Here is a 14,444-nt window from a genome sequence, read left to right on the forward strand (position 1 = left end):
TGGCAAGATTGGCTCTTAGGAATTCCAGGCTCCTAAGATCAGTAAGGAAGTCTGGAGTGAGGAAGACTTGCTGTCAGTGAAGGAAGACCAGATTAGGGATGTTTGAACCAGATGGATATACACAACAGGTGAACAGGTTTTTACTTAGAAAAGGTAGCCGAAAGAGCAAGTTCACTCCATCACTGCAGATATTTAGAAGTTCACTGAACTTGGTACTCAGCAAATTGCTCAAGCTATCCCAGCTCTGAGATGGAGGTTGGAACACACGTTCTCAAAGGTCCTTTTTAACTTCAACCATTGTATGATTTTATGATTATACTCAGGAAAGACTTAAACATCACAAGTAACTCAATCAACTTGCCCAATCAAGATGCAGTGAATTCATATGAGGAACCCCAGCCTGGAGACTGGAGCAGAAACAAGGCAAGGACAAAACACCTGGAGTGCCCTTACCTGCAAACACACATGCCAGTCCAGCAACAGTGAGAGAAAGTGTTTTTTGCCTTAAAAGGTATGTATTAGGGGGCAAAACAGTGTAACAATGAGGGTAAGTAATCTATTTCTATTTTGCTATCCTTTAATGCAGGACTAGGAAGAAGCTACTGGAATGAAAAGCAGGCTGTTGATGAAAAAAATTTAAACAAACACTGCTTAGTAATACCTACACACAATACATAAATGCATTCAAAATGCTGATGCTAAAATAATTTTCCCAGTTCATCACTCTGAAATTGTCACTGTTACATTAATGTTTCTGCATCCCATGCCTCATATTTAAAAAAGGCAAAAACATCCAACCATGCTTCAGTCCTACTTCTGGTGCTAAATATGAGCTGGCTCCCTTAGAAGAGCAGAGTGGGTTTAGAAAAAGTGGGGCTATTATACATAATTTGCTCACTTTATTAGCATGATAATGTTATGTGGTGGATCTAGTGCAGACAGGCCTGTCAGTGTCTCTGCACAGTTCTCCTTCCAGACGCCAGAAAGAGCTGCTGAGATGCAGACTCCTTGCATATATGTTGTTTCCCGTTTTTCAAATTTGTCTGTCCAAGCCTTTGAAAGAATCAACATCAAACACTTTATGATGCCTCTCTGGATAGCAAAAATCCTGCTTTCCTTATGGGGAGCTGCAAAGAAGTCTTTAATGCTGGCAATTAGGGACTGAGAAAGGAACTCCCCAGATGAAAAACACTGCACAATTAATCTGTTTTAGACAGAGAGCAGAAACAGTACCACACTATTCCAGTTCACTCCTCCTTGTCAGCTGCAGGATCAGAGCACCTGGATGTGCCCACAGCCTCTGCTCCAGGGAGGAGCAGCCAGGAGCTGGGAGCCTGTGCTGGGGAGCTCTGCACAAGCCCTCCTTGAGCACCCCTCCAGTCTGCTGCCATGGGAACAGATGGATGCCTTCCTGTTGCCAAGGAGACAGCCACTGCTGCTGGAGACTGTGCCCAAAGCATTTCAGCATCTTTAAGATCATAAGGAGTTTTACACAGTCATAATCACCTCCCCCAGTTAAGCATATCAATCATTCTCCCATTCCTATTTTCAGAATATGTTTTAAGCATTTTGCTATAATACGCCAGATTATCCCTAATACCTGGTTTTGATATCAACATTTAAAATTATATTGCCAACCTACACATCTCTGTATGCCTGTCTTTTCTCCTGTTGTCCTGTCTTTCAATTCACTCTCATTGATCTAATGTACAATAAAACTGATTCCTTCCTCTCCAAGGGCTTCCTGTGGTCTAGAACTGCACTTCCAGAAAAGCTGGTTGGCAAAAGGCAGCGTCCATCTCTCTTCTGCCTTCACCACTAGCTTTAACCAGAACACGTCTGTAAAACCAGCAGGCTCCAAGCGCTGGAGGCCCCGTGGCAGCAGAAGCAGCAGAACCAGCACCAGAGCAGAAGCACAGGCAGCAGCACAGGCAGCAGCAGCAGGAGCACAGGCAGAACCAGCACCAGAACCAGAACCAGCAACAGCACAGGCAGTGGCAGCAGCACAGGCAGAACCAGCAGCACAGGCAGCAGCACCAGCACCAGCACCAGCACCAGCACCAGCAGCACAGGCGGCAGCAGCAGCAGCACAGACACCAGCAGCAGAACCAGCAGCACCAGCACCAGCAGCACAGGCAGCAGCAGAACCAGCAGCAGCAGCACAGACACCAGCAGCACAGACACCAGCAGCAGCAGCACAGGCAGCAACACAGGCAGCAGCACAGGCAGCAGCAGCAGCACAGACACCAGCAGCACAGACACCAGCAGAACCAGCAGCAGCAGCACAGGCGGCAGCAGCAGCACAGACACCAGCAGCACAGACACCAGCAGCACCAGCACCAGCAGCACAGGCAGCAGCAGAACCAGCAGCAGCAGCACAGACACCAGCAGCACAGACACCAGCAGCAGCAGCACAGGCAGCAGCACAGGCAGCAACACAGGCAGCAACACAGGCAGCAGCAGCACAGACACCAGCAGAACCAGCAGCAGCAGCACAGGCGACAGCAGCACGGGCAGCAGCAGCAGAACAGACACCAGCAGCACAGACAGCAGCACAGGCAGCAGCAGCAGCACAGACACCAGCAGCAGAACCAGCAGCACCAGCAGCAGAACCAGCAGCAGCAGCACAGGCAGCAGCAGCAGCACAGACACCAGCAGCAGCAGCACAGGCAGCAGCACAGGCAGCAGCAGCAGCACAGACACCAGCAGCAGCACAGGCAGCACAGGCAGCACAGGCAGCAGCAGCAGCACAGGCAGCAGCAGCAGCACAGGCAGCACAGGCAGCAGCAGCACAGGCAGCAGCACAGGCAGCACAGGCAGCACAGGCAGCAGCAGCAGCACAGGCAGCACAGGCAGCAGCAGCACAGGCAGCAGCACAGGCAGATTGGTGCCACGCTGCCGAGCTCTGCACAGCCGGGTCAGCACCGACACGGTCCCGGCAGGTCTCGACAAGTCCTGGCAGGTCCCTACTGCCCCTCCGTGGCTCGGCCAGCTCAGCAGGGAGAGCTCCTGCAGCACCTTGGTGCAGGTGGGATCTGCCCTGCAGCCGTGCAGGAGGAGCAGGGCAGTTCCATAGGTGCAGCATGCACTGCACTGCTGCTGCCCCCCAGCCCCATGACACTTTCTCCTTCCTCTCTCACCCAAGCCTTTTCCCCACCCTTCTGAAAAGACTGCACTGATACTTAAGATTTGCAATTCGGGTAGAGTGTCAAGTGAAACGGGTCTGCTGCTCCATATACCTGGAAGGAGACCCTGGGGAAGGAGACCCTGCCAGGCTGGGCTCAAAGGAGCAGTGGGCAGACACCTCATCCCGGGGCAGCCTGGCAGCACAGGGACCCCTTCCCTTCTCCAGCCCTCACCCCCATTTACTGAGTGAAGGCACTGCAGTGCCCTAAGAGTGAAGGGGAACACGGTCACTTACTAATCACACAACAGAACGACAGAATCATTTACATCTTCAAGATCATCAAATCCAACAGAAGTCCAGCATTGCCAAGTCCACCACTAAGCCATGTCCCCAGGTGTCATGTCTATAAGTATTTTCCATTCCCTCCAGGAATGGTGACCCTGATACTTCCTTGAGAAGCCTGTGCTGGGACTTCAGAACCCTTTCAGTAAAGAAATACTTCCCAACAACTTAAGGCTGTTCCCTCTCCTCCTGTCCCTGTTCCCTGGAGCAGAGCCCTGTCCCCCAGCTGTCCCCTCCTGTCAGGGAGCTGTGCAGAGCCACAAGGGCCCTGAGCCTCCTTTTCTCCAGACTGAGCCCCTTTCCAGCTCCCCCAGCTCCTGGGGCTGTTCCCTGCCCAGCTCTGTTCCCTTCCCTGGACACCTCCAGCCCCTCAGGCTCTTTCTTGTCACAAGGGGCCCAGAGCTGCCCCAGCACTGGAGGTGGCTCAGCACTGCCCTGGGGCTGTGCCCACACAGCTGGGACAAGTCAGGTGCCACTGCCTCCCACACACCTGGGCACATCTGGGCTTATGTTCAACTGAAAAAAAAAAACCCAGCACCCACAGTATTTTGTGCTAATTTTAAGCCTGTTGCCTCATAATTTCATCACACGTCTGTATATTTTATAAATCCCAAGTCCATTTGTGCTTTGCCTTTCCTCAGTGGTGGCTGATGATCTCTAGCACTTTTACCTTCCTATATAATTTCTCTAAAGAATTCTCACATGCCTCCTCTGATGGAAATCTCTGCACCTCTGACTACCCTGATCACTTTTTCTAGAATTCTTCTATTTCTACTAGTCACTTCACCTTAAGGGATACAGAACACCATTCTTTCTTCAGAACATTAAAAGAGCCATGGATTTATACAACATTGCAACAGTAACTTCAGCTTTGTTAATTCCTTTTCTGTAATATCTAACATCAAATTTTCCATTTTAATCACTACTGCTAAGCTCATGCTTACAGAGAACTCTCAATAAAGATGCCAAGATTTCCTTCCTGAGCTGAAAGAGAGAATTTTAGCAACAATGTGGCTACATCAATAGGCTTATTTTATTTATGCACTTTACATATAAATTCATCAGCCTGGAATTTATTCTGCCGTATTATCATCCAGTTTTTAAACACTCTTCCCCAATCCCAAGAGACAGATTTAGGTTCTACTGTGCCAAATAATAACACATTATCATCTAATTTTGTTGCTTTGTTACTTAGACATTTGGAAAACATTCATCATACACTGAGCACCAGTGGGGAACCAGAAAGGTGGAGGAATTCAACATTTTACAGTCACCACCTACAGCAACCCCTAGTGTCCCAGGGATTGCACTAACCCAGCTCACACCTCTTGAAAGGTATGTCTGTAGTTTACTAAAGGCTCATCAGCCAGTGCAAGTCTGCTTTTGGGCTTTGTTGCCATGATCCCTTGATTAACAGCCTAACAGTGTCTCTCTGTAGCACTTTCCCCATTTACTTATTTTCCCCTTTGCCTGGAGAACCTCCTTGACTGCCTGACCTTAATGCAGAAGAGGTGTGCTCTCGCCTTGCACCTACCCTTACATTTCCCAGCAAAATTCACCTGAAGTACAAATTGCTGCCCCTGGGGAAGAGCAACCCCAGGCATCAAGACCTGCTGGGGCCACTCAGCCCAAGAGCAGCTCCTCAGAAGAGCCTGGGTGGAACAGGAGGCAGCAGCCAGGGCAGGGCACCTGGGATGCCCTGGCCATGGGGACAGGAGGGGACACGGTGAGGCCAGAGCTGCAGTGCTGTGCCCAGTGCCACAGAGACATGGGGAGTGCAGGCAAGAGCCCTGAGCATGACAGAGGGACTGGAACATCTCTCCTGTGAGGAAAGCCAGGAGAGCTGGTACTGCTCAGTCTGGAGGAGGCTCAGAGGGGAGCTCATTAATGTGTATAAGTAGCTGATGGGAGCATGAGGATGGATCTGGGCTCTTTTCAGTGGTGCCCAGTGACAGGACTTGATGCCACTGGCACAAACTGAAACACAAGAGGTTCCTTGACACATCACCAAATAGTGTTTTACACTGAGGGTGACAGGCTGCCCAGTCAGCTGATGGAGTCTCTCAGCCTGCAGATCTTGAAAGGCTGTCTGGAACCAGCTCTGCTTGATGACCTCCAGAGGCCCTTCCAACTTTAACCATTGAATGACTCACTACTTTCTCTTACTGCTTATGGCCTTTCTTTATTGACTATTTCCCTTATTAGCTTTTATATTATTTAGAAACCTGGATGAGAGCCATTTTCAAAACACTGAAATGCAATATGCTGACAAGCCTACTTTTATTTACATGACCTATCAACAATTCTAATCCTAATAAAACAGGGACACAATGGAGAATAGAATAAGAACATAACAGACCCATGGGACACATATGTTTGTCTCTGCAGAAGACACGCTGACTCCTTACCTGCAGTGGCACACTTACACACCAAATCTTCAAACAAAAACAGGACTCCACTAATTATAACTTTGTGTGCAATTTACATTGTTAAAGATATTAACGGGTGGGGATGGCTGCAGCACTTGTCAGAAGCATTCACTCAGAAAATAAAATTTGAAGGAGTTATGAAGAGCCTGACAGAAGACATTATAGAACAAGGCATCAGTCAGTACTGGTTTATCCCACTGCAGCCAGTGCTGGTCACATCTCTAAAAACATACAGCAGAATCATAACCATACAGAGACAGAAAGACTAGGTACAAAATAATCCTTTTATGAAGAGGAACTGAAGCACAGTGCCTGCTTATACTGCAGAGGAGGGGAGAAATATACAGAATGAAAATTGTCACTGTGATGAAAGGAGCACATTATCTTGTAACAGAAGAACTTGAGGATCACCTACAAAAATAGAGGACTAAGTTCAAAATGAATTAAATCTTTTCCACGCAAAATAGCCAGCCTGGGACACTAACACTAACACTTGCCAAGAGACATTGAAGATGCAAAAAGCAGTAACCAGATATGGAGCATCCAGTTTTCTCAGATTTGCAAACCACTTGGCAAAACCTGGATGTGTCAAACGTCTACAAGACACACACCAGCATTTACTTCAGAGGACGGTGGAGACTAAAAGCACCAGACAGCCCACAGCAAAGTTACGAGAGCAGATGTTTCTCAAGTGTCCTGTCTCAGGGCACACTGCCTTGGTCCCTGGCTGGTCTGTGCACATCCCAGGGAGATCTAGGCATGCTGTTCTTAGCAGTCCATACTGGCTCACTTCCTAAGTAAGATAGGCCTGGACTATCAAGCACAAAACTGGCACAAGAATTACTTACAAAATACATACAGATACCTTTGGACTAGAGACTTTCATTCATACAACAATGCTGAGTACTCAGAGAAGAAGCAGAGGGGCTGGTGTGGCTTTAGAGCTTTAAATCCTTCCTTGTCCCAAGTCAGCCTTGATCTGCCAAAACCTTTCTTAACATATATTTGTCCAAATTCTTAAACCCTCCACTGCTAGAAAGTCTAAAAACAGTATATCTCATTTCAACTTCCAGTGGTTCACCAGCTTGTCTTTGTGGAAGGTGTAAGGCTTACTGTAAGTGCTCAGTAAAATACGGGTGATCCAAAAGTTTATTTTAACCATAAGATCCATTAATGTATAAAAGACTATGATCAATGCAGATCAACACCTGGCTTCATGGCTGGTGTTATGTCAAGGCTTTGGCTTCTCCAGTCATGGGATGTTCATTGATGAATACAGATTACTAAGGAGAGACAGGATTCACCATCAGCCACTTCCCTGAGCACCCTGGCATGTGTTTCATCAGGTCCCATGAACTCCTGTATGTACATGTTCCCCAGATGGTCTAGCTCCTGATCTGCTCCTACAGTGGGAAGGACTTTGTTCCCCGTCCCTACTCCAGAGATTTGGGAAGAGCAACTACAAGTGATAACTGAGCAGGAGAAAGTTGTTGAGTACCTCAGCCTTCTCCATTTTGGTCATCACTAATTCTCCATCTCATTTATTGGGGGAACAGGAGCCCTGCCCACGTGGGCTGCCATCCCAGAAACAACCTGTGTCCTGGGCTGATCCCACAGCAGGGACAGCATGTCAGGGGGGATTATTCTGTTTGCCCTTGCCAGACCTCACCTGGGGCCACAGTACAAACGTGGATCTGTTGGAGCAAGCCCAGAGGGCTCTGAGGGCTGAAGGCCCTCTGCTCTGGAGATGGGCTGAGAGAGACGAGGGTATTCGACCTAGAGAAGAGAAGGCTCCAGGGAGATTTTCTTGTAGCTTTTCAGTATTTAAAGGGGGCTTACAAGAAAGACAGAGAGAGACCTTTTACCAAGGCCTGTAAGACAGGACAAGTGACAACACTTTTGAACTGCTGTTTTAAATACTGCAATTTTAGATTAGACCTAAGGAAGACATTTTTTACAATGAGTGAAGTGAGACACTGGAACGTGACTAGGTGATCTGTGAAGGCCCCTTCCAACCCATTCTGTCCCTCTGTGACCCACAGTGAATGAGCTTTGCACTTTCTCCTGCAACTGCTCAGAGGGGCCCCTGTCCACACAGTGTGATCAGCCTGCCAGCTCATTCAGTTAATATGTGGTTATCCCCATGATCTCAAGGAACAAACAAGAATAAAACCCCTAAAATAACCTTCCACTATGTCCTCTCTCTACCATGAAAATGAAAATATTAAAAATCTTCAAATAATATTTTAAAAGCATTCCTCACTGGTCTCACAGCTGCAAACACAGCTCTTCCATTCCATGTAGACACCACCTAATACCTGTGAATTCTGCCATTGCCATGAATCATAGTATTTTGCCAGGAGAAAATGACTGGTTAAAATTTTTTAAATTTACAAATTTTCAATATCACACTTTATTGGGCTTTGCAATTTCACCAAGTGAAGTCAAATTTCTTTCACATCATACATTCATAAAATGTTAAGGGGTTGGAATGGACTTAGAGACCATCTAGTCCCCAGTCCCTCTGCCCTGGGCAGGGTCACCCCACTACAGCAGATCACCCATATCCAACCCAACTCTGAGCACTGCCAGGGTCAAGGCATCCACAACCTTCCTGGGCAACCTGTTCCAGTGTCTAACCACCTTCAGAGTAAAAAAAGTCTTCCTAATATCTAACCTAAATTTCTCCTTTTTCAGTTTGTACCTGTTACTCTTTTTTCCTCTTAGTGCAGTTACTAACGAAGAATCCCTCTCCAGCTTCCCTGCAGCCCCTTCAGACACCTCCACAAAACCTTCTCTTCTCCAGACTGAACAGTCCCAACTTTCTCAGCCTGTCTCCATAGGGGAGGTGCTCATTAAAAGCATATTTGCAAATCAAAGGTCACAGGCTGAAAAGTTAAGTTTGCATGATTTCCCACTTCAGTGCAATATCTGTGCCTGAAAATATAAGAATATATAACTGTTAAATTGTGTTTTCTCTCTGCAGTTTAGGATCTCAAAAGGAGCTGAACTACCTCTAAACAAGTAATTTTAAAAAATTTATTCACAGGGAGAGAGTAAGTGTGCCAAATTTGGGGTAAAAAAGATACAAAGTTGAACAGAATCTTCCACTGACATTCTTGGAGCAGGCAAATTCTTCAGCCTAGCTAAGGCCTTCAAGCTAGCTAAGGCTAGTTCTGTTCAGAGAGAAATGCTTTTCTCTCTTGTTTTGGGCACTGATCACAGACTGGCACAGACACCCCCTCTGTGCCAGTGCAGAAAACAGAGAGGGCTAAAGGACTGCAAGAGGCCAGAAGCAAAAGGATAGGAAGTTTGTCTCTTAAACTCTGGAACCTATGAATGCAGAGGGTTTTTTTAAATGGAAGGAAGACTAAAACAGCTTTTTGTAAAATTCATGAGGTTCCTGTCCAGCATGGAGCTGCCAGTGCCCTCCAACACCTCCAGGTACAGAAATGACAGTATCATTGTCACTTCCACACTGAGTCAGTGAATATTGCAAACATTTGACAAGGGCATCTCAGGATGTCAATTCACACCTCACTTGATGACCACTGAGGAAATCAAACACCCCTCACCTGATGAGCTCTGAGGAACATTCCCTGAACAAGGCCTATTAGCCAGTGTCTGCATTATGAAAACTATGGAGAACACAGTGCAACCTTGTAAACTAAATGAAAAGGCACATAAGCTGTAGACACCTGCTTGTTTCCATGTACTGCGACATTTCTATAAAAATGCAAAACCTGGATAACTCCCCTGATATAACACCCAAACTCTTAATCCTTCACAGTTTAAAATAAGAACCATTCAATTCCTCCACCTGCATCTTTCCAGAAAAGATAAGCTCCTGGAATGGTCTTCAATTCAAGGAGAATCCACCAAATTCCAGGTGTTAGCCCAAGCTCTGCTTGGAAACCACTGTGACAACATTGCACTGGACAAGGAGACACATCGAGTCACAAAGAGAACGGAATGCTAACATTAACATCTTATCTTCATCAAAAACCTGAAGGAGTTTTCATGTATAAGCCCTTCCAATTCCAGTGAGAATTGTTTTAGCCTAGGCTGTTTATTTCCAAAGCCAAAATAGTTTGTGTTTCTTCTACCACACAATTTACACTACCAGTGTAAATTTACAATTTACAAATTACAATTTACACTACCAGTGTAAACCTGTGCAGGCTGTGAAAGGTGAGAAGTCACCAATCCAGGTGTGGCAAAAACAAAATCTCCCACAGGCACACTGTGTACTGGCTGGGAAAACACAGAGGTAGTTACAGGTGGATATTCACAGTGGAAACAGCAACAAGAATGTAACTAATGGTAGAAAATGAAGATGTGAGTAGCAGAATTGAGCACCTTAACATGGAGATGACCAATGCCCATGCAGCAACTGCAGGAACTGAAGAAGTCTTCCTAGCTGGGAAGAGCTAATTTAAACCTGCACTGAGAAATATGGGAACCCCAGAGATCAATAACCATCTGACAAGAACTAATCATGTTTATTTGTGGCAAATGGAGTAATGAATTACCACAAAGAATACCTACTACAACTATTACTCCTCCTCCTCTTAGCCACTGCATCCTCCAATGTCATTTCCTCTGAGCCAGTCCCCTCTGCCAGATAAGTATCTTCCTGCCAGCACTAGCACAAACTACCACAGAAGTAACTGAGAGTAACAAATTACCAGTTTATGTCAGCAGCAGCAAGTTGGCATCTTAGGACTTATTTCACAACATGGTACTTCCCATATGCCCAAAGGTAAACATTTTCCATCCCCAGTACAAAGCACAGACACATCCTTCCTGACTAAAACATTTCACTTTTCAAAGAGCTAAAACCTACCTGTACCAGACAAGGCAGCTGAACACCTGGAGTCACATCTGCGTAGACCAAGAGGAAGCAAACTTATCCTGTGGATGGAGCAGGGCACCAGATATTATGTCATGATGAATTAGCAGGAGGTGTTCTCATTGACCTTAAGCAGAAACTGCTCTAAGACAGAAGGCTGAGGATGCATTTGGATCCAGCTCTGAAAAGAGAAAGTAGATACTGGGTGAGAGGGAAGTAACATACAATAAAAATAATGTTTTAGCATAAACCTATGAGACACTTCATAAGCAGCACAACTTGGGGGAAAAAAAAGAGGGGGGAGAAGAGCAAGAAAGGGAAGATGAGACTGGCATAGTAGTTTGGGACTTCTTTGGAGACTGTGCATATATAGGTAGATGTCCAGGCTGCCAGCACAGCAGTTTTGCCCAGGCACTGGCCCCTCCATGTGGGCTCTTCACTTTCTCCACAGGACCCAGCTTGTATTTGTGGAGTCTGGAAAGAAGATGAAGGTTATTGCTTGCCTAGAACCTGTCAAAATATTAAGCAGGCTCTGATGAGTGGATAGGTTTGGAGTGGACCCCTAGAATTTGCCTGTCCCAAGAAGAAAGGTTATCTTCTCACACAGATGTTCTCAATCTTGGGAAGGCATTCCAGTTTAGCTAACCAATTCAGTTTGCTTTCATCCTTAAAAAAATCAGCTCTGATTAGAAAACTCTAGCATTTTATCAGGCACTGTTAGCTGCCATTAGTTGTAGGATAAGGAGAGTGTGGCAGACTGGAATCATTAATGATCTCACAGATTTAGGGCATAGTCAGGGAGCTCCAGTGTCTGCACGCTATGATGGGTCCCAAAGAAGACAAACCAGACTAAGAAGGAAAAGGCACCTGTTCCATGGAAGAGCTGAGCCAGCTACACGTGCACATACAAAGCTCTGCTGCTCCTGACAGCTCTGTACTGTAGCTGATGAAGAAAAGCAGCATTAAGCAGAACAGGTTCAGAACCAGCACACACAGGATTCTCAAGCATAAGCTCACACCTAGACATGCAGATAGAAACAACTGTTCAAAGAATGGATAGGCAAGAAAGGGAAGCATGAGCACTGCAGTGGCAACCTGGGCAGTGACAGGCAGCATGAGCAGAGCGGGTAACTCCACCAGGGACAGGACCAAGGCTCTGGATTTGTGGAGTCAGGAAAAGAGAAGAACAAAGAGCAAAAAGTGGATAATGGTGAATTCTGCTCAAACAGAGTTGTAGTCAAGGAACGACAGAGCCCAGGCAGCAGGGGCTGAGACAAACACTGCAGTGGAGGCAGTACAAGTGAGAAGGGAGGGTGCATGAGGCACAGAAAGGAACATTACTGCAGCGCTGAGGAAAAGGAGGAGAGCAAAGGCTGAGTGTCCTCACCCTGCCTCAGGGGCAAGGCTGAGCTGCAAGTTCCTCCTCACAGAGAGGTGAGGGGATTCAGCGAGGGAAGACACTTGAATGGGCAGTAGGATGAAGTCAGTCTCTCCAAGAAGGGCAGTGCTGAGAGCACCATGCAAGGATAATGCACACTCCTGGGTCATGCTAACTGGTGAATGCTTGCTCCTCAGTCCCTCGTTTCAATTCTACCTCGGTTTCACTCGGCAACAACTTGCACACAGGGATCCTCCTCAGACCACGGTGATGGAGGAAATGGAGAAGACTTCAGGCTTTAGGGAACAAGAGGGAGGGGAGAAGCAGCAGTCTCCAGCAGCAAGCTCCTGGTGCCAAAGCGAGATGGCTTGCATGTGTGGGAAGGCAGGAGATATTCCAGAAGGCCACAGAGAGCATCGGTCTCCCACCGATACAGATCTGTTAGTCCTGAGAGAGCATCTTGGGCCATGTATCTCCCTCTGAAGACAGAACTGATGAGCATCCTAGAGGCAGCAAGTCGTACTCTCTCAAAAGATGGTTGTTCCTGGAGCACCAGAGACAGGAGTCAGATGCAGGGCAGAGCTGGGGTGTCTCCAGGGACAGGGTGTTGAGAGGACCCTCCTCTCCAGAGGATGCATGAACCGTGTCAAGGCAGGATGGGCAAATCCAGAAGAGTGATGATGTGTCTCTCGGTAAAGTCAGTGCCTGCTGAATGAGACCCTTCCGAGGGGGCCTGCAGCTTATGTTCGGGAGCGGTAGATGAGCACCGGGCTTCCCCTTCGCGCCTGCCTCTCGGAGCGAGCCGAGTTCCTGCAAGGCAGCAGAGCCGGCGGGGTTCGGCGGGGCCGCGCTGGGACACCGGGAGGGCTGCACCGCCCCGAGGGCCGGAGAGCGCGGCGCGGCACCGCCAGGGCTTCGGGCTCCGCGGGAGCGGCGGCGGACGAAGGAGGCACAGTACGGCCGGGCAATACCGGCGGCGCGGGGTCCGCCCGGGCTCCGCCAGGCTCCCGGCCGGCGAACCCTGCGGGCGGCGCCCCGGCGGGAGCAGCGGCGGCGCTGCCCGGGGCCCGTGCCCGGCCAGGGGTCCCGCCGGCGCGCGCGTCCCGCAGCGGCCCGGGCCGGGCGGAGGGGCAGCGCGGCGCTCTCCGTCCCGTCCATGCCCCGCTGCGCGCGGGGCGCCTGCGCGGCGCTGCGGAGAGCGGCCGGGGCCGTCGGTGAAGTGCGGCTCGCCGGGGACGCGGTCCCGCGCCGGGAGAGCCCGGCCCCGCGGGGCCCGCGCCGCTGCGGCGGGAGGGCGCTGCAGCCGCGGCCCCGGCCCCGCTCCCAGCCCCGCGGGGGCGGCGCGGAGCTCCTCCCGGGGACAGGTGGGTGCGGCGCCCACACGCTCCCGGCCCCGCAGACCGCTCCGGCTCTGCCGCCCCGACGGAGCTCGAGAGAGGGTCGGACTGGCTTTAGGTCCGCCGCCCCTGCTGTCGCCGCCACAGCCGCCCCATTCTCTCCCCCCCGGCGCCGCACACCACCGCCGCAGCCCCCTTTGTACCGCAGCCCCCGGCCCCGCACTCGGCGCCCCGCACTCACCGCCGCCCCCTGCCGCCCCCGCCGCCGCAGCCCCGCCGCTCTCGCAGCGCTCCCGGGCCGCCGCCGCAGCCTCCGCGCGCTCCCCAGCGCCGCCTGCCGTCCGCGCTCCGCATCGCCCCCGGGCCGCGGGGCCCGCAGAGCGCCCGCCCCGCCCGGCCGAGAACTGCCCGCACCTGCTCGGCCGAGCACAGCCCGCCCCGCCCGCACCTGCCCGAGCCGAGCACAGCCCGCACTGCCCGAGGCGAGCACAGCCCGCACCTGCCCGCACCGCGCACAGCCCGCCCCGCCCGCACCTGCCCGAGCCGAGCACAGCCCGCACTGCCCGCACCGAGCACAGCCCGCCCCGCCCGCACCTGCCCGAGCCGAGCACAGCCCGCACTGCCCGAGCCGAGCACAGCCCGCCCCGCCCGCACCTGCCCGAGCCGAGCACAGCCCGCACTGCCCGAGCCGAGCACAGCCCGCCCCGCCCGCACCTGCCCGAGCCGAGCACAGCCCGCACTGCCCGAGCCGAGCACAGCCCGCCCCGTCCGCACCTGCCCGAGCCGAGCACAGCCCGCACTGCCCGAGCCGAGCACAGCCCGCCCCACCCGCACCTGCTCGGCCGAGCACAGCCTGCCCCGCCCGGGCCGAGAGCCGCCCGCTCGGCAGCGCTTCCAGCCGGGACCGAGCGGGGCTCGCAGCGGTTTGGCTTCACCTTGAGAGCATGAGAATTCCAGTGGCGATGGGGACGACCGTAGC

The 14,444-nt window shown here is 50.7% G+C and overlaps 1 protein-coding gene across 3 annotated transcripts in view; it reads right to left on the reverse strand.

Moving 5' to 3' along the window:
* Nucleotides 1-13,770, reverse strand: part of SMARCD3 (SWI/SNF related BAF chromatin remodeling complex subunit D3) — a 78,618-nt gene extending 64,848 nt beyond the window's left edge. Inside the window, exons 1-2 of one of the 3 annotated variants that reach the window (XM_079301203.1) lie at nt 13,707-13,770; nt 10,745-10,931 (exon numbers count right to left, since the gene is read on the reverse strand). The gene's annotated coding sequence lies outside the window, so the exon portion shown is untranslated. Of the gene's footprint in view, nt 1-10,744; nt 10,932-12,344; nt 13,168-13,706 lie in introns of those variants that run through there. The other 2 variants (XM_079301207.1, XM_079301208.1) reach the window with 2 other exon arrangements.
* Between the last annotated feature and the right edge of the window lie 674 nt (nt 13,771-14,444).

This window comes from Erithacus rubecula, assembly GCF_903797595.1.
Source record: "Erithacus rubecula genome assembly, chromosome: 3".
NCBI lineage: Eukaryota > Metazoa > Chordata > Aves > Passeriformes > Muscicapidae > Erithacus > Erithacus rubecula.